General features: G+C 43.8%; 1 protein-coding gene across 3 annotated transcripts in view; it reads right to left on the bottom strand.

Annotated features, from left to right (window-relative positions):
• LOC118360612 (tumor necrosis factor receptor superfamily member 14-like) overlaps window positions 1-14,181 on the bottom strand; it is a 105,349-nt gene extending 91,168 nt beyond the window's left edge. For 2 of the 3 annotated variants that reach the window (XM_052484775.1, XM_052484774.1), the window contains exon 1: window positions 14,165-14,180. The gene's annotated coding sequence lies outside the window, so the exon portion shown is untranslated. Of the gene's footprint in view, window positions 1-14,164 lie in introns of all 3 variants that reach the window. The other variant, XM_052484777.1, reaches the window with a different exon arrangement.
• Between the last annotated feature and the right edge of the window lie 7,104 nt (window positions 14,182-21,285).

The raw sequence follows: 21,285 nt of genomic DNA, 5'->3' as shown, positions 1-21,285 counted from the left end.
GTAGCGTCCGCGTCATCTGACCACTTCCGACCACAGCTCCTGTGTGCTGGTAAGGCCATAGAAGACAAACAGGTAGGATTTCAGTTGAGGTGGTTTAATAATGCTGAAGATGCACAGGCATGGAACAGCACGGAACAGTGTATGTAGTATGGATGGGCTAAGGCACTTAGTGGTCTAGCAACTTGCTTCAACCAAAGTGTGTGTGTGTGTGTGTGTGTGTGTGTGTGTGTGTGTGTGTGTGTGTGTGTGTGTGTGTGTGTGTGTGTGTGTGTGTGTGTGTGTGTGTGTGTGTGTGTGTGTGTGTGTGTGTGTGTGTGTGTGTGTGTGTGTGTGTGTATATCAACAAGGACGCACACGTGCCTTGGCTAACACAATGAAAGCACAAGGATGGCTGGAACTTTCTCTCACTTGACTTCTCTCGTGCTGATCTTCTCTGAGATGGAGATCGCCCAGCATGCTCTGCTCCACTTTATCGGTGGGCGGAGCTACAGATCTGATATGATGAACTAACATTACTGATATGATTAACTACAAGTACGTCACAGCCTCTTGTATAGAGTTATTATTAGCCTACTAGTTCTGTCAATTTTACTGAAACCTCGTAGAAAAAACATGGAGGAGAAAAGTACATTTCACTAACATTTATTGACTGAATTTTCAGATAACATGTTATCTTGGGTTTGGTGTCACATCTTTAAATGTAATGTATGCTGATGGTGGTGATTTGTAGAATGTGTTGTAGAATGATTGCAATTGAATGATTGTAGAATGTGTTGGCCTGGTAAGGACCTTGTGTATTTTTATGAGGGGTCGATTACAGGGCCGGCCCGCTTGTTAGGCAAAATTATGCAGCAGCCTATGTTGGCATATTGACGAGGGGGCATATTGCAAGGAGGCATGAGGACTGCAGATGTGGCCAGGGTAATAAATTGCAATGTCTGTACTGTGAGACGCCTAAGACAGTGCTACAGGGAGACAGGACAGACAGCTGATCGTCCTCGTAGTGGCAGACCATGTGTAACAACACCTGCACCGGATTGGTACATCCAAACATCACACCTGCGGGACAGGTACAGGATGGCAACAACAACTGCCCGAGTTACACCAGGAACGCACAATCCCTCCATCAGTGCTCAGACTGTGCAGTTTCTGAGCTAAATGGACCAATGTGCACCTCCAACAACACATAAAATCTCACAAAATTCTGCACAAAAACAATGACAATTTTCTCTCAACCAGTGGCATATGGGCTTTTTAGGTGAGCGCTGATGCCACCCTGGTATACAGAAAATATCTGAGCTCTGAAGCTGATGGCTTTCACTTCAGCAGTAATACATTCATGAACTTCTTGGTCCTTCTGTAGCTCAGTTGGTAGAGCATGGTGCTTGTAACGCCAGGGTAGTGGGTTCGATTCCCGGGACCACCCATACGTAGAATGTATGCACACATGACTGTGTGCATAAAAAAAACAAGGATACTGGTCACCATATCTACAGGCAACGGTAGATAATGCACTAATGAGATGTGAAGTATGACAAGGGATAACCACACCCATAGGCCACATACTGGTCCCAGAAGGACCATACAGGCATTTAGTAATAGACTATGTGGATATGATAAAGAAGGTAAATGGTAAAAGATACATGTTGGTTATAATAGATTGATTTAGCAGAAGGGTAGAAGCAGTACCATCAGCAGATTAGGGATCAGGAACAGTCATAAAAAATGTAACCAGAGAAGAAATACCCAGAATCAATGGAACCCTCAAGGCTTAACTAAATCAAATCTGTGCTAGCGCAAAGCTTAATTGGGTGGATGCACTAACACTTTCTCTAACGAGTTACCGCATGCAAACTAACAGAAATACATATCTAACCCTGCATGAAATGCTTACAGGTCGACCCATGCCAGTGCCGGCCCTATAAAGGTCCCTCATTAGAGCGATTAGAAATTAAGTTAAAAGCATACAGTGGGGCAAAAAAGTATTTAGTCAGTCACCAATTGTGCAAGTTCTCCCACTTAAAAAAATGAGAGAGGCCTGTGATTTTCATCATAGGTACACTTCAACTATGACAGACAAAATTAGATTTTTTTCTTCCAGAAAATCACTTTGTAGGATTTTAAATTCATTTATTTGCAAATTATGGTGGAAAATAAGTATTTGGTCAATAACAAAAGTTGATCTCAATACGTTGTTATATACCCTTTGTTGGCAATGACAGAGAAACTGAAAGCCCGAACCACTGCTTTTAACCAGGGCAAGGTGACCGGAAACATGACCGAATACAAACAGTGCAGCTATTCCCTCCGCAAGGCAATCAAACAAGCTAAGCGTCAGTAGAGACAAAGTAGAGTTGCAATTCAATTGCTCAGACACGAGGTATGTGGCAGGGTCTACAGTCAATCACGGATTACAAAGAAAACCAGCCCCGTCGCAGACCAGGATGTTTTGCTCCCAGACAGACTAATTAACTTTTTTGCCCGTACAGTGCCACTGACACGGCCCGCTACCAAAACCTGCAGACTCTCCTTCACTGCAACCGATGTGAGTAAAACATTTAAACGTGTTAACCCTCGCAAGGCTGCAGGCCCAGACGGCATCCCCAGCCGCGTCCTCAGAGCATGCGCAGACCAGCTGGCTGGTGTGTTTACGGACATATTCAATCAATCCTTATCCCAGTCTGCTGTTCCCACATTCTTCAAGAGGGCCACCATTGTTCCTGTTCCCAAGAAAGTTAAGGTAACTGAGCTAAACTAAGGTAACTGAGCTAAACGACTACCACTCCGTAGCACTCACTTCCGTCATCATGAAGTGCTTTGAGAGACTAGTCAAGGACCATATCACCTCCACCCTACCTGACATCCTAGACCCACTGCAATTTGCTTACCGCACCAATAGGTCCACAGACGACGCAATCGCAACCACACTGCACACTGCCCTAACCCATCTGGACAAGAGGAATACCTATGTGAGAATGCTGTTCATCGACTACAGCTCGGCATTCAACACCATAGTACCCTCCAAACTCGTCATCAAGCTCGAGACCCTGGGTCTCGACCCCGCCCTGTGCAACTGGGTACTGGACTTCCTGCCGGGCCACCCCCAGGTGGTGAGTGTTGATAACAACATCTCCACCCCGCTGATCCTCAACACTGGGGCCCCACAAGGGTGTGTTCTGAGCCCTCTCCTGTACTCCCTGTTCACCCACGACTGCGTGGCCATGCACGCCTCCAACTCAATCATCAAGTTTGCGGACGACACTACAGTGGTAGGCTTGATTACCAACAATGACGAGTCGGCCTACAGGGAGGAGGTGAGGGCCCTCGGAGTGTGGTGTCAGGAAAATAACCTCACACTCAACGTCAACAAAACAAACTAGATGATTGTGGACTTCAGGAAAACCCCAAACAGCAAGCAATGCAGGTGTAGAAGCACGGTGGCTAGGAAAAACTCCCTAGAAAGGCCAAAACCTAGGAAGAAACCGAGAGAGGAACCAGGCTATGTGGGGTGGCCAGTCCTCTTCTGGCTGTGCCGGGTGGAGATTATAACAGAACATGGCCAAGGTGTTCAAATGTTCATAAATGACCAGCATGGTCGTATAATAATGAGGCAGAACAGTTGAAACTGGAGCAGCAGCACGGTCAGATGGACTGGGGACAGCAAGGAGTCATCATGTCAGGTAGTCCTGGGGCATGGTCCGAGGGCTCAGGTCCTCAGAGAGAGAGAAAGAAGGAGAGAATTAGAGAGAGCATATGTGGGGTGGCCAGTCCTCTTCTGGCTGTGCCGGGTGGAGATTATAACAGAACATGGCCAAGATGTTCAAATGTTCATAAATGACCAGCATGTTCGAATAATAATAAGGCAGAACAGAACTTCTGCCCTAAGTTTCAAAAGCTGGTACAAATTCCCACTGTCATCCGTGTGGCCTCTAAAGGCTTGTCCCTGTCTTACTTCATGCCGCACCGAACTAACAATTTTCATCAAGCAATGCCTTGCGTCCTCCTGCTGGATAACTGAACACTGATTGGATTTAGCTGGTGTGCTGTTACAGTTTTCAAAGTGGCAGTGTGTTTGGCAGTTTTGATGTGCTGTGAATTTCTCAATGGCTTTTCTCCAGTTCTTAAATCCTGCACTAATGAAGGCAGCATCTGCTCTTTGGCCAAAAGATGGCTGGCTTGAAAACCCTTGGCTACAGTGAAAACACAACCCTCCTTTTATTGATGGATTATAATGTAGCCAGGGAAATCGCGAAACCATCTCTCTTGAAACGTCAACACTCTGTTGGCAAGAGTTTGCGGTTCTATAAATTGTGGGTGTGGCTGATATAGTTTTGTGCCATCACTGAGGTAACTGGACAATGCTGTGCCGCTGTCCCCTATACTGGTGCAGCTGGCAACAAGGTTGACACCTGGTCCTGCCGTGGCTATGACACTGTCCTCTGAAGTCTCTCTCCCTGGCTCTTTCCCGTTCACCACCCTGTCGTGTCTTTACTATCATTAAATGAAGACATTTAGTTTTATCTAAGATTCTCTATAATTAATATTACGCAATCAAACTGATTAATCATGTAACTGTAATTAACTAGGAAGTCGGGGCACCAAGGAAAATATTCAGGTTACAAAGTTATCATTTCCTAAAATAACTTTTCAGATATTTTATATCTGATCGATTCATCTTCAAATTAATGAATTATTTATTTTACCTCACATTAGTCTCATTCCAAATGTCGTAAATCGTTGGTTATCTGCAGGAACCCAGTCTTCATTATGAGTCATCCATACATCAATTGTCTTAAATCAAAAGTCACTACAGAGTTGATAATTATAACAATTGAAATGCTAATCCTTTGCACATGAACGCACACTCATTCGGGAACAATTGCAATCAATATATATATTTACGCTCAGTGTGTCATCTTGATTGCTGTTGAAAAGTTAGTTTCTGTTGGAGAGTTTCCGTCCTCTCTCTGAGGGATCTCCTCACAGACCTGGACTAAAGCATCCGCCAACTCCTGGACAGTCTGTGGTGCAACGTGGCGTTTGTGGATGGAGCGAGACATGATGTCCCAGATGTGCTCAATTGGATTCAGGTCTGGGGAACGGGCGGGCCAGTCCATAGCATCAATGCCTTCCTCTTGCAGGAACTGCTGACATACTCCAGCCACATGATGTCTAGCATTGTCTTGCATTAGGAGGAACCCAGGGCCAACCGCACCAGCATATGGTCTCACAAGGGGTCTGAGGATCTCATCTCGGTACCTAATGGCAGTCTGGCTACCTCTGACGAGCACATGGAGGGCTCTGCAGCCCCCCAAAGAAATGCCACCCCACACCATGACTGAGCATGTTGCAGGCAGCAGAACGTTCTCCACGGCATCTCCAGACTCTGTCACGTCTGTCACGTGCTCAGTGTGAACCTGCTTTCATCTGTGAAGAGCACAGGGCACCAGTGGCGAATTTGGCAATATTGGTGTTCTCTGGTAAGTGCCAAACGTCCTGCACGGTGTTGTGCTGTAAGCACAACCCCCACCTGTGGATGTCGGGCCCTCATACCACCCTCGTGGAGTCTGTTTCTGACCGTTTGAACAGACACATGCACATTTGTGGCCTGCTGGAGGTCATTTTGCAGGGCTCTGGCAGTGCTCCTCCTGCTCCTCCTTGCACAAAGGCGGAGTTAGCGGTCCTGCTGCTGGGTTGTTGCCCTCCTATGGCCTCCTCCACGTCTCCTGATGTACTGGCCTGTCTCCTGGTAGCGCCTCCATGCTCTGGACACTACGCTGACAGACACAGCAAACCTTCTTGCCACAGCTCGCATTGATGTTTACAACTCCCTGTTGATTACCGCATTAACCCAACCTTTCATGTGTCTCTCCTCAGGCCAGTGTGCCTGGTCCCCTCACTGAGGCTGGACCCAGCGATTCCCCACCTCCTCTGGACATCAAGGGAGGTCTGGCGTACTCAGTCCAGGAGGTCCTGGATTCGAGGTGTCGGGGGTGGGGTGTCTCCGGTACTTCATTGACTTGGAGGGGTACGGCCCAGAAGAGCGGTGCTGGGTTCCTGTGGTGGACATCCTGGATGCTTCGCTGTCCAGGGATTTTTACAGTCGCCGCCCAGACCGACCGGCCTGCACCGCGCCCCTGTGGTCGTCCCCGAGGCCGGTGTCGTCCCGCTGCTGGTGCAGTGTGTCGTGTGTCGGGGGGTTACTGTCACAGATCCCCCCGGTACCGTGGCTCATTCTGTTCACCAGTTCTGGAGGTCTACTTCACCAGCTTTCTAGGCTTCACTGAACGGGATTCATTATCATCAATCATTGTCTGATTACACACACCTGGTTCCCATTTCCCCTGATTAGTATGTTATAGAACCAAGATGGCGCCAAAGAACATGGCTGACGTTTTACATTCTCCCAACCAATTGTGCTATTTTTTTAACATTTTTGTGTTTTGTGTAACTTATTTTTTTACTTATTGTGTAGATAATGTTGCTGCTACCGTCTCTTATGACCGAAAATAACTTCTGGACATCAGAAAGCAATTACTCAACGCGGACTGGAAGAAACTTTTTCCTTTAACGAGTCCGACGAGAAGGATATCCTGCTTTCACTAGAACAGGCCTAGATCCACTCCTTTTGCGTGAAGAAAATATGCCGGAAAAGGGGCCGCAGATCGGGTTTCCTTCTGAAAATCCGGAGGCTAGCGAGTAAACTCGCACTGCCTTCCATTCTTCTCGCTAAAGTGCAATCATTGGACAATAAAATGGATAAGATTATCCTACCAACGGGACATTAAAAACGGACATTAATAACATCTTGTGTTTCACCGAGATGTGGCTGAACGAAGATACGGACAACATAGAGCTAGAGGAATTATCCATGCACTAGCAGAACAGAGACGCTACCTCTAGTAAGACGAGGGGTGGGGATGTGTGTCTTTTTTTCAATAAGAGCTGGTGCGCAATGTCTAATATTAAAGAAGTCTCAAGGTATTGCTCGCCTGAGGTAGAGTACCCTGTAATAAGATGTTGACCGCACTACCTACCAAGAGAGTTCTCATCTGTATTATTCGTAGCAGCCTATTTACCACCACAAAACAAAGCTGGCACCAAGACCGCTCTCAACCAACTCTATAAAAACAGTAGCAAAGAAGAAAATGCTCACACAGAAGTGCTGCTCCTAGTGGCCGGGGACTTTAATGCAGGCCAACTTTAATTTTTACTAGCATGTCACATGTGCAACCAGGGAAAGGAAATCCTAGACCACTTTTCCTCCACACACAGATATGCATACAAAGCTCTCCCTCGCCCTCCATTTGGCAAATCCGATCATAATTCTATCCTCCTGATTCCTCCTTACAAGCAAAAACTAACAGGAAGTACCAGTGACTCGCTCAATACGGAAGTGATCAGATGACGCGAATGCTACACTACAGGACTGTTTTGCTAGCACATACTGGAATATGTTCCAGGATTCATCCAATGGCATTGAGGAGTACACCACCTCAGTCATCGGCTTCATCAATAAGTGCATCGTTGACGTCGTCCCCACAGTGACTGTACGTACATATCCCAACCAGAAGCCATGGATTGCTGGCAACATCCGCATCAAGCTAAAGGCTAGAGCTGCCACTTTCAAGGAGCAGGAGACTAATCTGGACACCTATAAGAAATCCCGCTATGCCCTCGGACGAACCATCAAACAAGCAAAGCGTCAATACAGGATTAAGATTGGATCCTACTACACCGGCTCTGACGCTCGTCGGATGTGGCAGGGATTGAAAAGTACTATGGACTGCAAAGGGAAACCCAGACGCGAGCTGCCCTGTGATGCGAGCCTACCAGATGAGCTAAATGCCTTTTAATGCTCGCTTCGAGGCCAGCAACACTGAAGCATGCAAGAGAGCACCAGCTGTTCTGGATGACTGTGTGATGACGCTTTCAGTAACCGATGTGAACAAAACCTTTAAACAGGTCAACATTCACAAAGCCGCTGGGCCAGAAAGATCACCAGGACGTGTACTCAAAGCATGCGCGGACCAACTGTCAAGTGTCATCACTGACATTTTCAACCTCTCCCTGACCGAGTCTGTAATACCTATATATTTCAAGCAGACCACCATAGTCCCTGTGCCCAAGGAAGCGAAGGTAACCTGCCAAAATGATTATCGCCCCGTGGCACTCACGTCGGTAGCCATGAAGTGCTTTGAAAGGCTGGTCATGGCTCACATCAACAGCATCCTCCCGGACACCCTAGACCCACTCCAATTCGCATACCACCCCAACAGATCCATAAATGCAGCAATCTCAATCGCACTCCACACTGCCCTTTCTCACCTGGACAAAAGGAACACCCTATGTGAGAATGCTGTTCATTGACTACAGCTCAGCGTTCAACACCATAGTGCCCACGAAGCTCATCACTAAGCTAAGGACTCTGGGACTAAACACCTCCCTCTGCAACTGGATCCTGGAGTACCTGACGGGCCACCCCCAGGTGGTAAGAGTAGGCAACAACACGTCTGCCACGCTGATCCTTAAGACTGGGGCCCTTCAAGGGTGTGTTCTTAGACCCCTCCTGTATTCCCTGTTCACCCATGACTGCGTGGTCAAACACGACTCCAACACCATCATTAAGTTTGCTGTTGACACAACAGTGATAAGACGGTCTATAGGGAGGAGGTCAGAGAACTGGCATTGTTGTGCCAGGACAACAAGCTCTCCCTCAATGTGAGATCAGCTCCTTAGCTGATAGTGGACTACAGGAAAAGGCGGGCCAAACAGGCCCCCATTAACATCAACAGGGCTGTAGTGGAGTCGATCGAGAGTTTCAAGTTCCTTGGTTTACACATCAAGATCAGATCAGGATTAGATATGGCCCAGACCAGACCATATATGGCCCAGCCCAGACACATCTTGATCGTCTACCTTGCCTCATCTACACAGATTCTGCTTACGTTCTGTTTTTTACATGTCCAATGGTCAATTTGATGTTGGTCCAGCTTTGTACACTCACATGGGCTTCAGCCTTCACTCTGCTTACACATGTCTAATATTTAAAATTATATTGATTCTTCTTTCTACTTCAAAGAGAACAGTATAGGTACTGAGAATCATCAGATGACTGGAAAATCTCCAACACTTCGCCCCCACCTACATAAATATGTACATGTACAGATTAACTCAACTAGCCTGTACCCCTGCACACTGACTCAGTACCAGTGTCCCCTGTATATAGCCTCATTATTGTTATTCTTATTGTGTTACTTTTGTTAATACTTTTTATTTTAGTCTACTTGGTAAATATTTTCTTCTTCTTGAACTGTACTGTTGGTTAAGGGCTTGTAAGTAAGCATTTCACGGTAAAGTCTACATTTGTTGTATTCGGCACAAATTTGATTTGATTTGATATATGTAGCCTCTGTTCCATCTGTCTTTGTCGGTTATTGTTCCCTATGCGTTGGTGCAGCTGTTATGCTGCGTGCTTTATATATTGTGTATTACGGGTATCGTCCCGTGTGGTTTAACAAGGTTTACAATCGCTCTTTTGTTTGGGTACAGCCCAGTGTTTTTGCATACGTGTTTGTTTTGGGTGTATTAAAAAACACTATTATGTATTCCTGCGCCTGTCTCCAAATCCTTTATACCAGCGTGACAAAAATTGTCATTTACAACATTAACCATGTCTACACTGTATTTCTGATAAATATTATGTTATTTTAATGGACAAAAAAAACAAGGACATTTCTAAGTGACCCCAAACTTTTGAACAGTGGTGTATATTCACAAATTGAATGTGAGGTTGGGGTGAATAATAAATCATTTAAGTGATTGATAGTTTGTATTCAGCAGTCATAAAATAATTCCTTGTTTACGTTGATGAACTACTAAAGTAATGATTTCGTCAGACAGCATAGGCAGCATCTCTATAGATGACTTGGAATTAAATAAAGTCACAGAAAAAGACACAGAAAACTGAAACTGGAACAAGGGATATAAAAAAAAGTATTCCTCCATACATTTGAAATGATAAACACAACAAGTGAACATTAATACTGTATTTAATCACATCTTGTACAGTACAGTTGAATGGTGTTCTAAAACCTCATATAGAAACAGAAAGTATTTCCCCATAACCTCGTAGAGAAACTAAAAGTGTTTACCCAATTCCTGGAAAAATGATGCTCCAATTTCCCAAAACTGTACTACCCAACCGAAAGTCTATGGGTAGTACACTCAGAAACAAATGTGGTTTATAGATCAACTCCCTGTGGGCGGGGTTTCAGATGTCATTGGGCTATACATTATAGCTAGACCTAGCATCACTGCTCATTTGAAATCAAGAGACTGATCCAATTTCTATAAGCTCCTACTCACTTCTTTGCTATGGACACCTGCTCTGCAATTATGCTGGACAAGGACTTAATTTGTGAAGCTCTATCTGCACTCTTAGGGAAGCACGGAAGCATAAAGCATGGAATCAATCCAAATATGTCTCTTCTCGACTATCACCACAGATTCTACTTAGCACATCATTATTCTGATGTCGAAGAAGAGTTCTTCATAGATGTAGAAGAGTTCTTTGACCATCGGTTTGACTACGACTTCACCAATATGACTACATCGCCCAAGTGCATGCGGGGAGATGAGCCATACCAACGTCCATTGGGGTGGTATCGAATGGCTGTGAAGGTTCTGGATAAATACCCGGATACGAATTGGCTGGGCCCAAGTGGATGGAGATGTGAGTCTGCACCGGGTGAGTGGCCTGTCTCCTTCCATGGAACCAGTAAAGATGGAGCCAAAGGCATCATCAGCTCTCACTACGAAGCAGGAAAAGGGAAGCTGTACGGGAGAGGAATCTACTCAACCCCAGTTTTAAGCATTGCCAGTACCTATTCCACTGTTTTTAAATCAAAGAAGAATAAGAAAAGCTACAGAGTGGTAATGCAGAACAGGATCAATCCAAAGAACAGAGAGAAATGTAACCAGAATGAATACTGGCTAGTTCGTGTTCCAGAAAATACATCGAAGGAGGAAGAGAAGAGGATAGTGGAGCGCTCCATTCGCCCATACGGCATCCTGATTAAAGAGGTGGAATAGGATTCTGGGGAAGATAAACGCTCCCTCTTGAGTTAAATGTCTCAGCATCATCCAGATTATTTTAATTAATACGATTTCAATAATCGAATATTTACTCAAATCATCATGTGTTCATTTGTTGTATTATTTACTTTACATATGAAGAGATTTATAACAGTATGAAATAAGTTTCACTAAATTCTCAACCTGTGCCACACCTTACATTTGCTTTATTCACTCCATTCTCCTCTACGGCTTTCTGAGTCAAGAGGGGAAATAGAATTCTGAGGAAGATTAATGGTGCAATATCTGCTATGACGAACATTACAAGGCAACCCCTGCGCTCACTTTGAGTTAAATGTCTCAGCATCATTTTTAAAAATGTATTTAACCTTTATTTAATTAGGCAAGTCAGTTAAGAACAAATTGTTATTTACAATGACGGCCTAGGAACAGTGGGTTAACTGCCTTGTTCAGGGGCAGAACGACAGATGTACCTTGTCAGCTCGGGGATACCTGCCGCACCCTGATAATCCTGATTTTATTGTAAGTAATACGATTTGAATAATCTAATGTTTACTCAAATCATTAATTTTGATATTAGTATTTTCTGTACCTATGACTAGACTTAAAACACTATGAAATAAAGTTTCACCAATTTCTCAACCTGTGACACGCCTTAAATTCCATCCCAACCTCATATGAAATTCCGCCATATATGTACATAATGTATTTCAGCAGATTTCGTGCGTTTTGTGCATTTTTTGTGTGGTTTAATTCGTGAGATATTTAATTGAATGACCCTTGCTCCCTTCTGTCTCAACGTAGACTTTGATCTGATTCTTGTGATTCTTGTGATTTTGCTATTGTAAATGTTTGTAGGCCAATGTGGCCAAATTGTACCTATGATCGTATGCTATCATTGTGTGTTTTTTGTGTGCTATTTTAATTAACTAATGATATCAGGCCTCACCCGGCCATGATCACAGACACCAGTGTGTGTCCGTTGGACTAATAATCGAAAGGTTGCAAGTTGCAAGAGCTTACAAGGTTCTGCCCCTGAACAGGCAGTTAACCCACTGTTCCTAGGCAGTCAGTGAAAATAAGCATTTGTTCTTTAACTGACTTGCCTAGTTAAATAAAGTTTTTTTTTTAATCACCTCGCAATGTTTGTCATTATACCCTTATGAAGACAGCTTGTCTGTCGAAACGTTGGAAATTAGGTTATTCTGAGCTCTGAGCTCTAACCAACATCTCCAATCTCGTCTCATTGATTGAACTCCAGGTTAGCTGACTCCTGACTCCAATGATCTTTTGGAGAAGTCATTAGCCTAGAGGTTCACATACTTTTACAACCTACACTGTGAATGTTTAAATAATGTATTCAATATAGACAAGAAAAATACAATCATTTGTGTGTTATTAGTTTAAGCACACTGTGTTTGTCTATTATTGTGACTTAGAGGAAGATCAGATCACATGTGTTGACCAATTTATACAGAAATTACAGGTAATTCCAAAGGGTTCACATACGTTTTCTTGCAACTCTACAATATACAGCCTAACTGGAAGCATTAGGCAGCATAATTTGTGTCAGTGTGCGTGAGTGTCTTTCTCTGTTTTCTTGCTACCTTGACCGAGACACGCGCAGACAGAAAGACTCATCAATCTCAGTTAAAGCATCCGAGCGAACAAAATAGCGCCCCTCATTACGTATAGACCATGTATCTGATTATGTCTGGACCAAAAGTATATGGAATTTCTGATCAGAGACGTGGGCTACATATAACAAAAGAGAGGAACGCTGTTTTGCTTGCTATTTTCAGCATAGAGGAAGAGGCGAAGTGAGAGGGCTCAATTTCGCCAAAATCTGTTCTGATTAAACCAATGCGTTTCTATTGGCATAATATGCAGACCTGAGCTTGTCACCTGCATTTCCGCCTTTGGGACGACTCGCATTGTTAGGGCGGAGACATCAGCATCCCATTATTACATACATAATTCTGGTTTCCGCCATTTGCGAATTAGACATGACAGTTGGCACATGGAAGAGTGCACTGTTCGAATGCTGGCTTCCCCTAAAGTAAATGATTGTTTTGCCAAAATTATATAATCACCCCTGTCTAACTAAAATAATAAAACATACAAAATACTTATCTTTCTTCATAAGAATTTGATGGAGCATGTGCACCTGATCACGCCAACCTCCTATAGTGGTACAATGTTGCACTTTTCATCAGGATATTTTCTACAGTTTTTATTTGTTGACCTCAGGCCTATTACGGAATTGGCCTGTAGGCTATCTATGAGTTCCATGCACTAATTCATTTAGCCACCAATGGATCACAGTGTATCAATGTGTCCACATTGCAAAGGCTGGTACTCTTGCATTAGTTTAATTTTAATTCAGATTTTTATGATTAAACACGTGACCATCATTTTGAGAAACGAAAACGTTATTATTGAACTGAAATTATTCGATGAAAATGTGTATTTAAAAATAATCATAACTTTCACGCAGATTGATAGAAAACGCTAAATAAATTGTAAGCTTCTCCAAACTTGAAACTCAACAGCTGCCTATGGTCTTTATTATAACACGCATTAACAACATTTGCAAGCGCGTGCACACAGGAGGGCCGCCTATAAAAATCAAATGCCCGAATTCACACGGCCAATGAGCCCATGCATGAAGCAATGTCCTACACCTGGGAGCAGGCAAAAATAACTACGAAAGCCTACAGCCAGGCCAAGTCGGGGCTGCTGACATTCACAATAGTATTTTGTCCGTTTTTTTGTTACAAACAAGCAAAATTGTAATTATTTTTCTTAAAAAAGAAGGGCAAAACTGTTCATTTTTCAAGGACATGGAAAAATCGATTGAGTTTAACACCGCACTTTCAAATTAAAAGGCAGTTTAGTCGCCAGAGGCAGAACATACATTGAAAACAAAAGGGAGAGGACAGCCTTGTCGTAAAATTACAAATACAGTCATTCATCATGATTAAAATGTGTCCTTATTTTTTAAGTTACTGCACCAAACATGTCAAGTAGGCTATTTCTACATATGCACACATCATCTGTATCTTACCCCGTCTTGGTTCGCAGTTGGACTATTTTACTTTCACTAACTCCCTTCTGATTTTAAAAGTGCGCTGCTAAACTCACTCGAATTGTCACTGTTCTTGAAATATTAAACGCTATGGCCTTGTCATTATTCATTAACGCTTTCTTGTTTGATTGTAACTGAATAAACGGACAAAATAATATAAGGAACACAACATCACATGATTGCCAGTCAGCAGCCCAGACTTTGCCTGGCTGTATTTATTGTTCTTCGCCCAGCTGTGGGGGTAGAATGCTTGCGAAACAGACCTGAGGCCTCATTTATAAACCATGTGTATGTAAAACAAAATAGACCCCAAAACATTCATTATTTTACTGCTGCACATAGAAAGAATAGTTTTTGCTCGAAAAGCCAGTATGTATTCCATATACAGTGATTTTATTTGTGGCGAATGTAATGGGCGCATTTAAAGGCCAACAACATTGTATTATTCAGGGTCCCGTAAAATTACACCAATTACACCATATATACATACATTGGATGAAGGAATGGCTTCCTTGTTGTAGGTGTAACAGGTGTGAAATGGCTAGCTTGTTAGCGGGGTGCGCGCTAATAGCGTTTTAATCGGTGAAGTCACTCGCTCTGAGCCCTCGAAGTAGTTGTTCCCTTTGCTCTGCAAGGGCCGCGCCTTTTGTGGAGCGATGCCTAACGATGCTTCGTGGGAGGCAGTTGTTTATGTGTGTTGAAGGTCCCTGGTTCCAGTCCAGGTAGGGGCGAGGAGAGGGACGGAAGCTATACTGTTACATAGGCCTATGCTACCTCGTGAGTATGAACAGATCACAGAAAAGGTGAGGAATTTATTATGCAATGATCATGGAACTGTGTTTAACCTTTATTTAAGCAGGGAGTCAGTCATGCTGAGACCATGGCCTCTTTCGCGCTTTCGCAGATGAGCCCTGCATGAACATCAATAAACAACAATTACACTAAACATATATTTGTGCTTCTACACCAGCATTGTTTGGGGTTTTAGGCTGGATTTCTGTACAGCACCTTGACTAGTAATGGAAAGGTTGCAAGATCGAATCCCCGAGCTGACAACGTACAAATCTGTCTTTCTGCCCCTGAACAAGGCAGTTAACCCACTGTTCCTAGGCCATGATTGAAAATAGAATTCGTTCTTAACTGACTTGCCTAGTTAAACAAAGGTAAAATAAAAGCTATGTACACATCAATTACACAATACATGAAAAGCAAACCCAAAAATCTACCTGATGATAATTTCATCAAGCATATTGATTTTTTACAATTTTTAAATTTCACCTTTATTTAACCAGGTAGGCAAGTTGAGAACAAGTTCTCATTTACAATTGCGACCTGGCCATGATAAAGCAAAGCAGTTTGACAGATATAACGACACAGAGTTACACATGGAATAAACAAACATACAGTCAATAATACAGTATAAACAAGTCTATATACAATGTGAGCAAATGAGGAGAGAAGGGAGGTAAAGGCAAAAATGGCCATGGTGGCAAAGTAAATACAATATAGCAAGTAAAACACTGGAATGGTAGTTTTGCAATGGAAGAATGTGCAAAGTAGAAATAAAAATAATGGGGTGCAAAGGAGCAAAATAAATAAATTAATTAAATACAGTTGGGAAAGAGGTAGTTGTTTGGGCTAAATTATAGGTGGGCTATGTACAGGTGCAGTAATCTGTAAGATGCTCTGACAGTTGGTGCTTAAAGCTAGTGAGGGAGATAAGTGTTTCCAGTTTCAGAGATTTTTGTAGTTCGTTCCAGTCATTGGCAGCAGAGAACTGGAAGGAGAGGCGGCCAAAGAAAGAATTGGTTTTGGGGGTGACTAGAGAGATATACCTGCTGGAGCGTGTGCTACAGGTGGGAGATGCTATGGTGACCAGCGAGCTGAGATAAGGGTGGACTTTACCTAGCAGGGTCTTGTAGATGACATGGAGCCAGTGGGTTTGGCGACGAGTATGAAGCGAGGGCCAGCCAACGAGAGCGTACAGGTCGCAATGGTGGGTAGTATATGGGGCTTTGGTGACAAAACGGATTGCACTGTGATAGACTGCATCCAATTTGTTGAGTAGAGTATTGGAGGCTATTTTGTAAATGACATCGCCAAAGTCGAGGATTGGTAGGATGGTCAGTTTTACAAGGGTATGTTTGGCAGCATGAGTGAAGGATGCTTTGTTGCGAAATAGGAAGCCAATTCTAGATTTAATTTTGGATTGGAGATGTTTGATATGGGTCTGGAAGGAGAGTTTACAGTCTAACCAGACACCTAAGTATTTGTAGTTGTCCACGTATTCTAAGTCAGAGCCGTCCAGAGTAGTGATGTTGGACAGGCGGGTAGGTGCAGGTAGCGAACGGTTGAAGAGCATGCATTTAGTTTTACTTGTATTTAAGAGCAATTGGAGGCCACGGAAGGAGAGTTGTATGGCATTGAAGCTTGCGTGGAGGGTTGTTAACACAGTGTCCAAAGAAGGGCCGGAAGTATACAGAATGGTGTCGTCTGCGTAGAGGTGGATCAGAGACTCACCAGCAGCAAGAGCGACCTTATTGATGTATATAGAGAAGAGAGTCGGTCCAAGAATTGAACCCTGTGGCACCCCCATAGAGACTGCCAGAGGTCCGGACAGCAGACCCTCCGATTTGACACACTGATATCTATCAGAGAAGTAGTTGGTGAACCAGGCGAGGCAATCATTTGAGAAACCAAGGCTGTCGAGTCTGCCGATGAGGATGTGGTGATTGACAGAGTCGAAAGCCTTGGCCAGATCAATGAATACGGCTGCACAGTAATGTTTCTTATTGATGGCGGTTAAGATATCGTTTAGGACCTTGAGCGTGGCTGAGGTGCACCCATGACCAGCTCTGAAACCAGATTGCATAGCAGAGAAGGTATGGTGAGATTCGAAATGGTCGGTAATCTGTTTGTTGACTTGGCTTTCGAAGACCTTAGAAAGGCATGGTAGGATAGATATAGGTCTATAGCAGTTTGGGTCAAGAGTGCCTCCCCCTTTGAAGAGGGGGATGAGACAGCCCTGCTGTCTCTGCCTGGCCGGTTCCCCTTTCCACTGGGATTCTCTGCCTCTAACCCTGTTACGGGGGCTGAGTCACTGGCTTGCTGGGGCTCTCTCGTGCCGTCCCTGGGGGGGTGCGAATTCACTGTTGTGGTCGGCCTGTTGCTGCTCCCCCCTTGGGTTGTACCGTTGCGGAGATCTTTGTGGGCTATACTCGGCCTTGTCTCAGGATGGTAAGTTGGTGGTTGAAGATATCCTCTAGTGGTGTGGGGGATGTGCTTTGGCAAAGTGGGTGGGGTTATATCCTTCCTGTTTGGCCTTGTCCGGGGTGTCTCGGATGGGGCCACAGTGTCTCCTGACCCCTCCTGTCTCAGCCTCCAGTATTTATGCTGCAGTAGTTTGGCATAGGGTCAGTTTGTTATATCTGGAGACTTCTCCTGTCCTATTCGGTGTCCTGTGTGAATCTAAGTGTGCAGTTTGGAGGAAGGTGTCCCAGGACTACCTGACATGAGGACTTTGTCCCCAGTCCACCTGGCCATGCTCCTGCTCCAGTTTCAACTGACCTGAGCCCTAGGACCGTGCCCCAGGACTACCTGACATGAAGGCTCCTTGCTGTCCCCAGTCCACCTGACTGTGCTGCTGCTCCAGTTTTCAACTGTTCTGCCTTATTATTATTCGACCATGCTGGTCATTTATGAACATTTGAACATCTTGGTCATGTTCTGTTATAATCTCTACCCGGCACAGCCAGAAGAGGACTGGCCACCCCACATAGCCCGGTTCCTCTCTAGGTTTCTTCCTAGGTTTTGGCCTTTCTAGGAGTTTTTCCTAGCCACCGTGCTTTTACACCTGCATTGTTTGCTGTTTGGGGTTTTAGGGCTGGGTTTCTGTACAGCACTTTGAGATATCAGCTGATGTACGAAGGGCTATATAAATACATTTGATTTGATTTGATTTTGATTTGATGACCGCAGCTGCTTTCCAATCTTTGGGAATCTCAGACGACACGAAAGAGAGGTTGAACAGGCTAATAATAGGGGTGGCAACAATTTCGGCAGATAATTTTAGAAAGAAAGGGTCCAGATTGTCGAGCCCGGCTGATTTGTAGGGGTCCAGATTTTTCAGCTCTTTCAGAACATCAGCTGAACGGATTTGGGAGAAGGAGAAATGGGGAAGGCTTGGGCAAGTTGCTGTTGGGGGTGCAGTGCTGTTGACCGGGGTAGGAGTAGCCAGGTGGAAAGCATGGCCAGCCGTAGAAAAATGCTTATTGAAATTCTCAATTATGGTGGATTTATCAGTGGTGACAGTGTTTCCTATCTTCAGTGCAGTGGGCAGCTGGGAGGAGGTGTTCTTATTCTCCATGGACTTTACAGTGTCCCAGAACTTTTTGAGTTAGTTTTGCAGGAAGAAAATTTCTGCTTGAAAAAGCTAGCCTTGGCTTTTCTAACTGCCTGTGTATAATGGTTTCTAGCTTCCCTGAACAGCTGCATATCACGGGGCTGTTCGATGCTAATGCAGAACGCCATAGGATGTTTTTGTGTTGGTTAAGGGCAGTCAGGTCTGGAGAGAACCATGGGCTATATCTGTTCCTGGTTCTAAATTTCTTGAATGGGGCATGTTTATTTAAGATGGTTAGGAAGGCATTTAAAAAAAATATCCAGGCATCCTCTACTGACGGGATGAGATCAATATCCTTCCAGGATACCCAGATTAACTGTCAAGTATTGACCCATCAGTGCAGATGAAAGGGGTGGAGAGAGAGAACAGATCCTCAAGCAATTGAGATACAATGTAAATCAAGACAGCAATCTATGCAAAACACAACATTTATAAATAACTGCCTAGGAAATAGATGCCTATTTGTAATTATTTTTAAATGCAAAGATTAACCAAATATATTTCCTCTCTTTTCACTGACGGCGAATGATTGCATCTTGTTATTAACCTGTTTATTGTTATGAATAAGCCTGTCCATCATATTTTGCATAAAATACTAATCTACTTGCCTGTTTTCAATTCTATATTTCACCAACTAGAAACTTTGCGTAGGCATGGTCTAAAAATTCCTCCTTAGTTATACATTTTCTTGAAATCTAAAGGCACAACCTAGATGTCTTACGTAGGTGAACATGTTATTACTCCAACCTCGTGAATGTGACAAACTGACATGTTTTCATTTTTGTCAAAAATAACTTTAAATCGAAGGAGTGCCTTTGATTATGGTCCCTGGTTCGCGCCCGGGTATGGGCGAGGGGACGGTCCAAAGTTATACTGTTACACTAGCTGTGATGGCAGCAGTGACGGAAGTAGCTATTAGAAGAAAAATGAAAGGTCCTGTATCTGGTGAGAATATCTTGGGGAATTGTACAGTTTCATTTATTGTTTTAATTGCCCAGATGAACAAGTTAGAAACATCCAACACTGAATCAAATCACATTTTATTTGTCACGTGCTGAATACAACGGGTGTAGACTTTACCGTGAAATGTTGCTTACGAGCCCTTCCAAACGATGCAGTTAACAAATAAATACAAAACAGTAACACGAGGATTCAAATAAAATTCACAAGAATGCACCTATTCAGTTGGTAGAGCATGGCGCTTGCAACGCCAGAGTTGTGGGTTCACTTCCCACGGGGGAACAGTATGGAAAATGTATGCACTCACTACTGGAAGTAGCTCTGGAAAAGAGCGTCTGCTAAATTATTAAAGTAAATACTAAAGCACACATGATGAATACAATTAAATACACAAGAATGGAGCTACATACAGGAAGTACCAGTACACGATGAATAAAAACAAAATGCACAGTAATGTTCTGAAAATCATGACAACACCCCTGTCAAACAGTATGTTATCGAGTTCCAAATTAGTTTTTGTCTCAATGTTGATTCTTGTACTTTTCCAGAGATGATTTTTCCAGAGACACAAAGCCCTACAGAGGTATGTGAATGAATAACCCCCCAATACCCACTTTATACAGAATTATTCTCTATCATAATCAGTGTGGTAAGGAGATGGCTGACAGGAATTTATATTCCTCTTAAACGATGCCGAATGATAATTCGTTTCCTGACACTGGTCATAGACCCATACTAGATTACTTTGAATATAGCCAAAGGGAGCGTGATAAGATCATTATTTCGGAGTCCCTTTTTGACATGCCGGGAGGTAATTCTGACCTCTCGAAAGAACTGTAACATTTATCTAAGCGCCAGACGAGAACGCATCTACATATAGTCACTCTTAGTCATTAGGTGCGTCAAGGCATTATTCCACGGGGACTCAGGTGGCAAAAATAACCATCATTGGGACGGCGCACAGATGATTTCTGTGAGTGCTGGTGTGCCATCCTGAACAAATGCTCTATTGATTTAATGACCTTAATTGTTGACCAGTTGAAGAAGGATTTTATTGAAATGGATAACACGATTAAAGACAAACGCACAGCTCTACAAATAGCTGTTAATGATGATGGCATATTCAATGAACTGATGAAAACTAACCAAGCGCTCCAGGACAAGTTGTCTACAGAAATAAAGGAACTTAAAATCAAGAAATTCAACCAAGACAAAAAAGACAAGGTCGATGGTAAAGTCTACTTCTGGAGAAACCCTGACGAGGTCCTGCTCCCCCTCTCCCTGACAGACGCAGGGGGGATGCCGCTTACTTCTATCCACCCCAGTCTGATCAACGCTCAACAACCAGCGCCTCATCGGCTTCCAGTGGTAGTTTTTTATTCAACGAGAGACTGGACAGACAGAAGGGCGGAGGAGGCCGCAGGCACGCGCATCGACGAGATGTCGCACCGGACGGGGTAAGAAGAAACGACTATCAGAGGCAGAGGAGACCGTTCACACGTTCCCAGAATTTACGGGACTGAGTGTCTTTAATTTATCAAGCAAGATATTGAGCCCTGCCCATGTCTCTTTGCTTAATAAAGGGTTATCTTTTGTGCCTTACAACCCAGTCTCTGCGTTAAATTGGCATCGAACATGTCACCCTCCCTAGGAGAGGGGGTGACCTTGATAATTTATTGTTAAAACGAGAGGCTGCCTGGATCTTTAATTTAAAGACCCTTGCGCCCTTCGGTCTCAA

Source organism: Oncorhynchus keta, chromosome 28 (assembly GCF_023373465.1).
Source record: "Oncorhynchus keta strain PuntledgeMale-10-30-2019 chromosome 28, Oket_V2, whole genome shotgun sequence".
Lineage (NCBI taxonomy): Eukaryota > Metazoa > Chordata > Actinopteri > Salmoniformes > Salmonidae > Oncorhynchus > Oncorhynchus keta.
This window is presented reverse-complemented; position numbering and strand designations above follow the sequence as displayed.